Source organism: Buteo buteo, chromosome 11 (assembly GCF_964188355.1).
Source record: "Buteo buteo chromosome 11, bButBut1.hap1.1, whole genome shotgun sequence".
Classification (NCBI taxonomy): Eukaryota; Metazoa; Chordata; class Aves; order Accipitriformes; family Accipitridae; genus Buteo; species Buteo buteo.
Genome location: NC_134181.1, coordinates 11,201,637 through 11,214,257, shown reverse-complemented (window position 1 = coordinate 11,214,257; position 12,621 = coordinate 11,201,637). Strand labels below are relative to the sequence as shown.

General features: G+C 36.0%; 1 protein-coding gene across 2 annotated transcripts in view; it reads right to left on the bottom strand.

Moving 5' to 3' along the window:
• LOC142036655 (transcription initiation factor TFIID subunit 4-like) overlaps positions 1-12,621 on the bottom strand; it is a 150,837-nt gene that overhangs the window by 89,705 nt on the left and 48,511 nt on the right. The window lies entirely within an intron of this gene.

The window sequence follows — 12,621 nt, the reverse complement described above, 5'->3', positions numbered from 1 at the left end:
AGAGGACTGACAGGATTGAGATCAAAGATAAAAAAAATTGTTTGTAAAACATTAGGTCTGACTCTGATTATTGATGTGATAAATTATTGAGTGCCTGTATAAAATCTCTTTACATTTACACTTAAAACAGAAAAACCTTGAAGAACTGGTTTTAAACAGTTAAACAGCATGTATTTAGGGCTTGAATTTGTCTTGTCCTTCAACAGAAACTTTAGGAGAGTGCATAATTAGTCTCTATTTGCCCTAATCACAGGTCAGCCAGAAACGCAGAAAGTACTCTCTGCTATCGTCTTAAAACCAGGAGCAACTTCTTAAACTTTAAATTCTGTGCATGAAATATTGGCCCAAGATGCAACTGGAACCAGACTTCTTAGGTCCAGGCCTCATGTACTGTTATAGCTGCCTTGCATACTAAAAGATAGAAACAAATCACAAAAGTCCCCCCCCACCCCCCGCCTTGAATCTGGGACATTGAAAGTTTAAACTTTTATTTAACCTCATTAACAGCATCAGATCTAGAATAATGCAACAAAGATGCATCTGGTCATATCTACCTACCTACCTCATCCCCATAGCACAGCAAGTACTAGGCTGTGCCTTGGATTCCATCTACAATTCTAGGCTCAAGCCCCCTTCCTCTTTCATCCCAACAGAACCATCACAGTTTTAAATGCCTAAGTCCCTCTGCAATCCTTCCCATCAGGAAAAGCAAGGTATTGGAAAAACTACCACTTGAATTTCTGCAGCCTTCCAAACTATGCAATTCCATTCCTCTGTTTCAATAGCATAAGGGAAACTGATGATTTTATAGTTCTGCTGTATGTGTCAGCAGTGGAATATTTAAAACACCTTAATCTCTGTAAAATTACATGTAATTAAATACAACATGATCAGTTAAGTAGTGACAGTTCAAGACTTACGCTATACAGAAACTTCTGGAGACTAACAGCTGAAAAAATTGGGGGGGCAGGGGAGAGCAGTTCACCTTATAAAACTAGACAAGCAATTTTTGTATGTCCCAAGACATACCATGTGTGGTCTCTCCAGAAAACAGGTCATGAAATCAACAGAAAGCAATAGGTGCTTTGTCTAATACTATTATATTGATAATTCTAAACTGAGCAACACCATTTAACTCTCAGGCTGACTAAACACAATGGGGAAACTTTAATGCACTAAGGGCCCTTGGCATCCTGAGGAACTGTAAATGGCACTTATTGAACTTACTTGTCCCAACCTAATCAGGTGGGACTTAAGAACGGGGTATGTCTCCCATATAGCAGTGTCCTCAGCCTACAAAGTAATCCATCAATACTGCATTCATATTGCAACCAAAGGAAAACCCAATCTTAAATATTAAGCTAGAGAATGGGGGATGGAACACAACAAAGGAAAAAATTCAGGAGTTTTTTTGGGTACAAAATACCCTGTGGTTGTGTTGGGGGCGGGGGGGGGGGGGGGGCTTACCAGAACCCCAGAGAGACTTTAGGTATTAAAAACTGAAGGAAAAGCTTGTTAAACAGAGCAATAGTGCAAACAACTAGCTCTGATGATTAGGATTAGAGATTCTTAGGGGTATAAGACAACCTGGTGATCGCAGGCAAAAGAAACAGTATGATAATTTTAGTTGTAACTTTCTGTTTTCAGTCCTTTAAATGGAAGCTTCACTTTAAGTCTTACTAACTAAATGCGTAAATAATTTAATAAATGTTGACTTGCTGTACTGTTAAGCCTATCCAGTGCTGGAAGACAGGACAAAGAAAGGAGAAACCAAAAAACTTTAGTTGCTACCTTCACAAAAAACAGCCAATCCAAATGAAGTCGTTGGAGCAGGCGCCCCTGAGGAACCTATAACCTGGAGTGTGTTTAGGGAAGCCACAGGCTAGGGAGCGCTTCCTGCCAAACTAGAAAGAATCAGTGCCAAGTGCTTTGAGATTTGGTAAACAATTCCCTCTAGCAGGTACAAACCAGCACCCCTCTGTGAGGGGGCAGATGGCCAAGACATATTCCATAGCTCCAAACCAGCCTTGAACCGGAATGGCAAAGATTTTGTAAACCAGTATCTGATATACACTATACTTCCAGCTCACCTTCATATGTCATAAACTGACTTTGTTAAACAGAGTGACTTTTTATCACCATGTAATTGTTATTTACAAAATAACGGAAGACCCTACGTTAATTACTTCAGTGAGCTTGTTTGTAAAAGAACATTCCTCCTCTCATAGGATAAAAATTATTTCATGAGCCAGCTTCCAGATAAAAGTGGATAGTCTTCTTGAGAACTGAAGACTTGCTGGGTGCAGTATTTGTTCTGTAATTCTTCAGAACTACCCACCTTGAGATGATTCCCCAGGAAACATTTTGTGAAATTGAGAAACTGGTGAAACATCAGTTACTTTTAAAAAATAAATTAATAAATCCCAAACTTACAGATTAAAATCCTCAAAATACATAACCATTTTCACTGCAAGACACAGCAGAAAAAAAAAAGATAACCAGCCATACTATTGTGTAATGTAACCTAAAGGAATAAAAATTCTGAATAAATGTTACACAAGTTTTAATACTCTCTTCTCCTCCTGCTCCCTTCGAAGTAAATGCCAACCAAATTATTTTAGCAAAGTAAGATTCAACTAAGACTCATAAGCTCTGTATTGTGAATGCACTGGTACAAAACCACTCATAAAGCTTGTTCCAGGTACTCTAGTGGATTTAACTTATTCAGTACAAACTATACTATACCAAATAGTTATGTATTTCTATAATTGTATAAAAAGTTAAGAAAAGCTATACTGGGTAATACAGTCTGGCATCCTTTCTCTAACAGCAGTAGCGGCAGATGCTGCTAGAAGACTACTTAAAAAAAAAAAAGCATGCAGTGATAACTATGCAACAATATACAGCCTAGAACCATCCTAAGTTAGAGGATCTTACCTTTCTCTCTATTAGGGCAGGATGGAATTTTTTTCCCCATTAATTTTTCAAGTAATTTTTTAAACCTGCAACATCCTAAAACAAAGAGTTCCACAACTTAACTACTCATGTGGCAAAAAAAAGAGCCCTTTTTGCTTGTTGTGAACTTTTACCTTCTAATTTCATTTGGTATCTCTAAATCTTGTAAATGGAAAACCAGAAAAATAGCTCCATTCTAGGGGGTCATGTTGGTATTATTATTTTAACACAACAGAGCCAGAGAAATAGTTGTATCCATGCAAAAATCTACGTGTAACCCAGGCCAAAATGTCTGATCCTATTTTCCATGCTGATTTGAAGCTCTTAGGCAAGTCAGTGGGATTCAGGGCAGGACAAGAAAACTCATCAAGTAGAAAAAATATTTCTCAAGAACCCTACTTAACCGTACTTATACAATTACTGTTTTGTGATGAAAGTCATGTAAGAATGAAAAAAAAAAAAAAAAAAAGCCTTCACTTCTCTAAGAATTCTCAACCAGGTGGGTAAGTCTGAAAACCCACACATAATTCATACTTTTTGGCAAAAAGAAAGAACTAATTTGAGAAAAGGTCTGACCTAAAATATATATAACCAGACAATCCAGTTTCCAAAATTCTGTCTCTAAGCTAGATAATTAAACAGCTGAAAGGTAGCTATTAATCATCCCTACGAGTCTTTTTATTATCCTCAGTGGTTTGTCTCTAACAGAACCAAGCCAGTCACCAAACAACATTATGCACAGGTATGTGGAGGTTTGGAAAATGGAAGGAGTTGCCACAAATCATGGAAGCATGAACACATGAGCAGTGCATCTAGGAGAAGAGAACACTGGGTATTCAGATGGCAAGGAAGCCTTAGAACCTGGTTAGAGAGGACAGAAAGAACATAAACTCTGAAGGGACAGAAGCTACTACTATTAATCTTTTCCCTATTTTTTTTCTGTAACTAAACTGTATAATACCTGATTTTTTTTTAAGAAATCAAAATCTCAATGTGCTAAGGAAACACGTTATCCTTAATTTTGATGTTTAATTCCTTCTCTTTTAATAATTCCTCTTTAAGATTACTTGTGTGCAATTTCATGTGTATATCCTAAAAGAAGGGCGGATGCTGAAGTTATCAAAAGGAAGGCACTGAAGGCCAAAGAATTTCTGAGAACTACATCCAGATCCTACCCTGTAACCCTAGTAATCTGTGCTGCAGCGACTGAACAGTGTGAGGAAAATGTAAAAGACAGAGGAGGGTATGAGAACTGAAATAGATGCAGGTCTCAACATGTCAAATGAGAATATACAGATTACAGTTATATGATTATTTTTATAATCTTAGTTTTCTCAAAACATAAATACAATACAACATAATAAGCATGTCCAAAGACATTTAGGAACATCCAAGAATAAACACTGAGTAACTGTAGAGAATGGGAAAATATGTTCACTATTTTTATGAATAATAGTACATGCCTCAACGTACTTTTGTGTTTGGTTACTCACTACAGAGTCAAATCAAAAGAGATTGTTAGAGGGACCAGGTGAGAAAGAACTAATATGGCAATAACAACAGTAACAGTCCTTAAGAAAACAATAGAGAAGTCGTTAGCTGAGGATTTATCCCCTACCTGTTTTCATGCAGGCTAGAAGAATGTGCTTCTTGGGCTAAGCCCAAGATCAAAAGATACTAAACCATTACAGGACCTCAGGCTTAAATACAAACCTCAGGCTTAAATACAAGAAGTATATGATTATGACAGTGTGCCAGGTGAGACAGAGATGGAGAAGAACTGTTGTAACAGAGATGACAAACACATGTGGAGGCACAGATGCTAGCATCCTGTAACAGTCCTCGCAGTAACAGAACACTCAATCACATCCACACAAGGACTAAAAGGAATACCAAGTATAAGAATTTGCCTACATGCTTCTGTTCTTTTAAAACAACTTCTGCAAATAATGCAGACATTTTGGCAATTTTTTTTCTGGAGAAACCATCCTTCTGACACTATAAGTCTTGTTGGTGACATGTCTGAAGAGGTATCACAGTTGTCCACTACAAGCCTGATGCCAGGCAGACTAGCTCAACACGAGGCCTTATCTTAAGGAGGTGGGATGGCGATGTCAGCTGGAAAGGATATGCACAAACAATATAGAAAATTATAAAGGATACCAGAAGGGTAGACCAAAGACCATAACCTGAATTTCAAAATGTCAGCACCTTCATCTGTGTATGTCCAGGATTAGAGGAAAAGTTGTCAAGATCAGGACATTGTGCCACATTCATTAATACCAAATCCGTGCATCACCAAATCGTCCCTCACAACAAAATTTATCCAGATCAGACATGGTCATTTGATTTTGTCAAAATAGCTGTAGTTTATGTTAGTTGATATTGAAGTCGCACTTCTACACTGTGCAAGAACAGATGGTGGTACCTCATCTGGCACAACATCCAGTATTGCAGCTACTTCCTTGAAAACAAATACCCCTTCGTTACTAGTAGAATGTCTTTGTACCAGTTCAACACTTTGCAACATTAGGCTGTGACTTATTTAACACTAGACACTGCAGAACTGGAAAACTGGTTAAACCACAGACCAACACTCTCCATATTACAAGCACTGAAAAAAAAGTGTCAAATCGCCAATGAATTATAGTAGAATCTGGACTTTGTATGCAGCAGACTCAGCAACATGAAGAAGGCGAACGAATGCAATTCAAACTCATGGGAGAAAGAAAGACTAAAGTGACGTTTATGAGGTTTTTCAATAATTTTAAGAAATGAAAACATTACAACCTTAGTATGAGCAGCAGGATTGCCAAATAAACGTAATGAACAATCATTTCAACATATTTTAGAAAATATTACCTTTTACTTTTCCCCCCTTAAACGATCCTTGAGGATGCTGCTCACTGATCAATGACTTCCTCCTCCACAAAGACGTTCCAACATGTGTTGAGAGTTGGGGACATTAGTACCACCTCTAGAGCATGGAGTTTGCCTACAGGGATAATGTAAGTCAGCTTTATTGCAATATTGAATGGTTCTCTAAGGTTTTCTTTTTATTGTTCTTATTTTACATCCAATATTTATTACCAGAAATCTCTTTATGAGATGGACTTTATAAATTAATCTGGTAGACAATGCATCTCCACAGAATGATGATCTTAATTTTACTTTCCTTTAAAGAGACCAAGAAATTTAAGCCATTCAATTCCCAGATACAAACTTATTCTGAGGCTGGGCAACATATTTTGGTAGGCCCTGAAGGCCAGAACTGCCTTCCAGAAATAGCAAGACCTTTTAAAGAAGGCTCTTCCACTACATACATAACACAGAAGCAAGGTATTATGGTGAAAACAGAACCTGAATTCTCCAAATATTTCTGGGAGCAAATAGTATCGTCATGCTCTCAGTTCAACTGGAGTAAAACCTTTGAAAATGATGCCTGAAGAAACAGCTTCATTTTCTTCACAAATAATCATAGCTTGAACATATCTACATTTATTTTAAGAAATTACTGCTTGATGAAATAACATCAGTTCTGGCACATAGAGGTGATACTGCTAACAGCATAACTCAGATTCTGTAGTGTTGCAGAACCAATAAGATTAATAAAAAGAAAACCTTAGAAATACACAAAAAATATTGAACAGAAGCTGCCCTACCTTTCACAGAAAGGCAGACTCCAAGCTCTCAGGTGGTACTGAAGTTACCATTCCAACACACGTTGGGACATCTTGTAGAACAGGAAGTCTGATCATGGACCTATTAAAGAAAGAACAACAATACAGTTTAACATTCTGCTGAAATATTTACTAGTTATGTTTATTTGGCAACACTGCTGCTGATACTAAGATGGGAATGTATTCCCACCTTTTTTGAAAAGGAAATAATAAATGTAAATAACATATAATTGTCTTATAATATTGTAACATTAGCAACCAATTAAGTTGGAATGTAAAACCAGATTCTCTGTTGAACATGTACAATAAACTCCCATCGCAACATAAGAAACTAAATTATCACAACTATGAACACTGATAAGAATACTGGGAGTAGTGCACACCTAATCTGAATAAAATTTCTAGCAAATTGCTTGTTTTATACTAATGAAAAAAAAACCAACCTAACTCTGCACTAAGTTACAGAACTATTCCAGATGTCAGAATGTAAATACATCTCTACACCTGCCACATCTCTGCAGGTGACATACTGAAGTTTATAGGAACTGGAGAAAGTCAACTTTTTAGGCATGCACAGTAACTTGTAATTTGGATTATACAATACCTAACACAACTTTGTTCCTGAGAAAAAGCAACTAAATCACAGAAAACAACACTCTAGCTACAGTTCAAGTGGACTAAGCATGTCATTAGGACAATGCACGACTTCAAAATGCTACTTAAGAACAAGTATGTGTTAGAACTATCTCCAAACACAATCAAGAGTTAAGTCCACAGGTGTTTAAGGAGGTCATCCTGACAGAAAGATGCTGGTGGAAAAACTGATATTAAAAGGAATATTTCAGTTTGAAGACAAATAAACTCATGGATAAAAAGTTAAAAAGTCAACAATGAGAACGACTAAGTCACATCAACAAAAAGTGCAGTGAAAACAAAAAATTATGTTCACGGGCAATATGATAGCTCAGAATTTCAGAATCCACAACAACTGTAATCTAAGCAGCTATAAAACCCCTCTAAAATAAACCAACCAGAGAAATAAGTATACTTTTATGTTAGAACTGCTCTGTGTATGAAAGAGCAATCATCAGTAGTACAGTTTCATCTCATTCAAACATGAATACAACTGTTGACAAACAAACAGATGAAACAGGGATGACAGAATGACTCTCTTATTAAACTAATAACAAATGCTTCAAATAGAGGCTCTGAAATCTACTGGCCTGGTTCCATATGAAGGATATCCCAATCAGTTTTTAGATGGTTTAGCAATAGAAAATGCCCTCTAGAGTATTCAAATTATTTATTTAAAATATATACATATGCACACAACTGGGCTGCCACTGTGATGCCACATAGTAGATTCAATACACTCCAGAATACAGAAAACACAGATAAGCTATTTTCTTATGTTTTAACATGCATTTTTATAGCAGACATGCAATTCAAGTGTGACTGAACAAAGATAGAATCAAGGCAGAACAATGATCAATATTTCATCAGACAGATTTAAAAAGTATTTTACATGTAAAACAACAAAAAGGTAAACCTATAAATTATGTTGAGCCTAACCCTACAACTGTTACATTGACAAAGACAGTAGCTTATTTCTATCAAGCCAAGCTTCTCTGAAGCTATTTTAAGGAAGACTAAGCCTTTTAACTACTGGACCAGGAGAATGTGGATTCATCAGCACATTTTCAAGCTTCACAATAATTGGCCTGCACCACTATGTGTGTTCCAGCCTAAAAATCTATTTGGATGAAGCAAGAGAATCCAATACTGATTTTGTGATAGGAAATGTTGCAGGTGTATGCTATGCTGTCAATGTAAGACCTTTTCCAAAGGAAATTTATAACAATGCTAGATAACAGACATGAATACAGTATTTCGTAAAATCATGCTATAAAAAAACTGATTTCCTAATACAGATGTAAAAATAATTCTGAAAGAATGTGAAATAAAAATATTGATGATTCTCCAATACATTTTTATCATACACATTTAAGTAAAAATAATTTGAAAATACAAGATGGACAGTTAAAATGTATTCAATATAGCCAAACCATTCCCACATTTCTTAGAATGTCACATCTGTAATTATTCTGTTCAGCCAGTGCTCTTAACAATAAAAACTGAAGTAGAAAAATTGGGTGAAGAACACTGAAAGTGAAGAGAAAGAGAGAAAGAAACAATCTAAGTCAAAGAATACATTATGCCAAACTTATTTTTCATTATTATTGCATTAAGACACTTAATTTATGGTTAAGATTCTCCACAAGTGATGAACTTTTAGGGATGCCAAGTAAAAGCAAAACGGCATCATCTGGTTGTTGAAGAAATCAGTCAGAATTAAAACAAAAGCTGTGGGAATTAATAAGCTGCTGCAGATTCTAAGGTTGTGAGGATATCATGCTCTTTTGACCACAAAATATAAAGCAACGGTTTTTGGAACCACTAGTGGAGGTTCTAGAGACCACCAACTCTCAGTCAAAAGACTTCTCAAGAAAGTATGCAACATATCTGTTCCCTTTTTCTATGGATTTAGTTATCAGGCAATATAAAAACAATCCTCTTTTACCCCATCCTTCACTATGCCCTGCTACCTTTCATTAATACTAAATACAAAATACAGTGCAGCCTAACTTTTATCTGCTCTCAGAAACTATACTGTAATAAAGTAATTTCTGAGTCAAGGAGTTTCTATTTTCACAAGATAGTTACAAACCAGAGAAAACTGTCATGCTTAAAACAACCTGCTAAGTCATATTGTTTTATTCACTGAAGTGTTGCCCCTTTTGGAGAAACTCAGAATGTCAAAAACTAGTTTCTAGAACCTAAACAATACAGCATTCTTACCTACCAAGAAACAGCTTATGAATGAATAAAAATGAAACAATTACAAATTATTAAGCTTTTTTTCTTGTCTTTCCCATAAACCACATGAAAAAGCTAGGATTTTTCAGCATTATTTACCTGTGACAGTCTAATCAGTTTATCTCGCCTTTAAAGAATTATTACTCATTTTACTAATAAAGACCTAGAAAGTTTTAAGAGTTTGTATACACATCAGCATGCACATGTGTGGAATGATTGCTGGAGATGATTTATTGATATGTGTCGTCCCCCCCCCCCCCTTAAGGGAAGGTAAACCTTCAGGGTGGAATGTGGTGGATATACCAGAAATCTGTTCCATAATAATTCGCTAAGCAACATAACCTGCAACCTTAGATCTTAGCAACACCAGGGGAGCTTGGTATGCTGACTCTGAGAAAAACAACACAGAGGGTGGAGCAGAGTGATGAAGAACATCAACTTCTGCCTCTCAACTTCCCCAAAAGAGAAACAAAAGCCTTACAACTCTTCACATGTTTCACTGTGATGTGCTGTCATCTAGAAATATCAGGGTTTAAAGTTTTATGATCCTGAATGGAATAGCAAAAGCAATACATTATCTGCTAAGAAATACCCACGAAATACCCACCCTTGATTTTGCATCAAAGAAGAATTTGAAACAGTCACAGCCCCATCTTCCTACATGAACAAATGGCAATGATTACCAGCCAAAGATGACTAGATACAAAATTGGATAAGGAAACACGTGGGAAGTGGATGAATATCTTTGCATTAATTACCTTTCAGTTACTTCTTCCATTTAAAAGGATCAATAATAATATTAGTCATTTAGATTTAAAATAAACTGTGGATGGTAACACTGCCAAGTTACAGTAGAGATAAGGACGTACAATATATTAAGAAACCTCTTTCACTGTAACTTTGAGGCATTTGGCTGGCGGTTACTGCCAAAGACTGAGTAGCATCTGCTCTCACTTTAGCAGTTTATATTCTGACTCTGGTGAATGGAGGCACAATCTCTGAAACAGCCTTTGGGGAACACTACTGAGTTGCTCGACAGAGCTCACACTCAGAAAAGAGAGAAGGAGATTAGTATTACAGAAAACTTGAAAGATTTAGCTTCTGAGAAAGGAGAGAATAACAGTTTCCTAATACTGTACATACTGCAAATCTCTCTTACTAAAACATTAAAAACATGCCCTAAAACTAAAGTGATCATTAAATATGAAAAGATTTAAAGGCAGAAAGTAAGGTCTGTTTAAGTTGTATTCAGGTAAAAGTAAGAAAAAACAATGTATTTTATCTCATTCATCAACAGGCATAACCAAAACAGAAGATTGAGGGGACACATAACATTCTTTTTCCTAATGTGCTTGAGAAGGTGACAGCCTCCTTTGCTTAGTCCTGGTGCACCTAGGCCCAGCAACATATAGTAAGACTGAGTTTTGTTGTGAACTTACAATGTTGTTATTTTAAGTGTCCAGTAGCACAAATGACTAAATTTGTGTGTGGTCCTGTGCAAACAACAGATCTGGCCACACACAGTGAAAACCAAGCTTCTACAACTTCAAAATCAGCTGAAGGAATTCTCTCCTCAAGAGCCATAGATCCCAGATAGTAGCCACTAGTGAACCCCACAGCCACTTTCAAAACTATAAAAGGCTTCATGTAAAGCCAAAATAAAGCTCTAAAAGTGGCTGCAGGAGATCACTAGGAGTGGCCGCTCTTCTGGATTCACTGCTTTTGAGAAGTAAATCCCTGCAGCTGCTTTTAAAAGCTTTGAAAGTTTCATTTCAATTATCAAAGCCAATAAAGCTTCAAAAACAGCCATAGGGATTTGTTCCTCAGAGGAGCAAACCCCAAAAGGCAGTGATGAATAGTGTGATGGGTTCTGTGGCTCTTAAAGTATGTACAGATTCCTGTAAGTCCTACACTTGTAATTACAGCTTCATGTTGTGCAGCAATTGTTACACCCAGACAGTTCATTAAGGCTTATATGGCAAATTCATTACTCATTTCCCATTCTTTTTAACAGTTTTATGTCTGTTTCCTTTTTGTTTTCTTACACCTGTGTAAACTATTACGTGAGTATCCCTCACAACGGCTTCTCAGACAAATTTCATTAAAACCTTGCTGGATTCCTATCTCAGGTGGTGGTAAGCCATCTCACAAAATGTTGCAAATATGCCTTCCCAGACTGCATCACATAATGCCATCATCACATCATCACAACAAGACTATAGCATGCAATATAATTCATTTCTCTGAATGAAAACTTAAAAGGGCACTAATTAAAATACAAGAGTGAAGCTTGACAATAAGTCAATGAAGAACTTTGTCTGCAACTGCAATATAAAAAGGCTTCCATTAATTCAATGAACATAAACACAAATAACATTTCAGAAGTAACCACATGACTTATAAACCTAACTGTATTGATCTGTAACAAGATTTTGGTCTTATCTTTAAAATTATGAGAACTAGATCCCTAAAAATTTTGCAAGTTTAACTAGTGACATAAGCATAGTCCTAAAAAAAAAAATATATGATTTATGCTCCTAACCAATTTGAACTTAGTATCTTAAGACACTGATGGCTCTGAAAATATTACCAAAATTATGTTGAATAAGATACATTGAGGTACTAGAACATATATAGTATATTAATGAAGTATGTCATATAAAATACATTCTAAGCATACTTACTAACCTTAAAACATCACTAATTTTGAATAGTTATTTTTTTCTACTAAAGTTTTTAACTTCTATTTTCAAATGGCAGAATAAATAAACACACCTTTTTGCCAGGATAAATAAACACACCTTTTTGAAAACATGCTGTAAGAAAATCACCATGAACTTAAATAAATGCAGGTGTTAAGAACTGAATAACTGGTTTGTATGGAGAAAGAAAATCTTGACAGAAAACTTCAACATTCTGTTAAATGTTATTCACAGGTGTCCTCTGTGACCTGTACTACTTACTTTACCTCTCTGTTTCAATCTTCTCATGTGTAAAACATGAAGGAGGATTGTGAGAAATAATTAATGTTTGCAAAGAGCTTTGAGATCCTTGGATATAAAAAACATGGGGAAAGCATGAAGTATAAAAGTACCAGTATACTATTTTT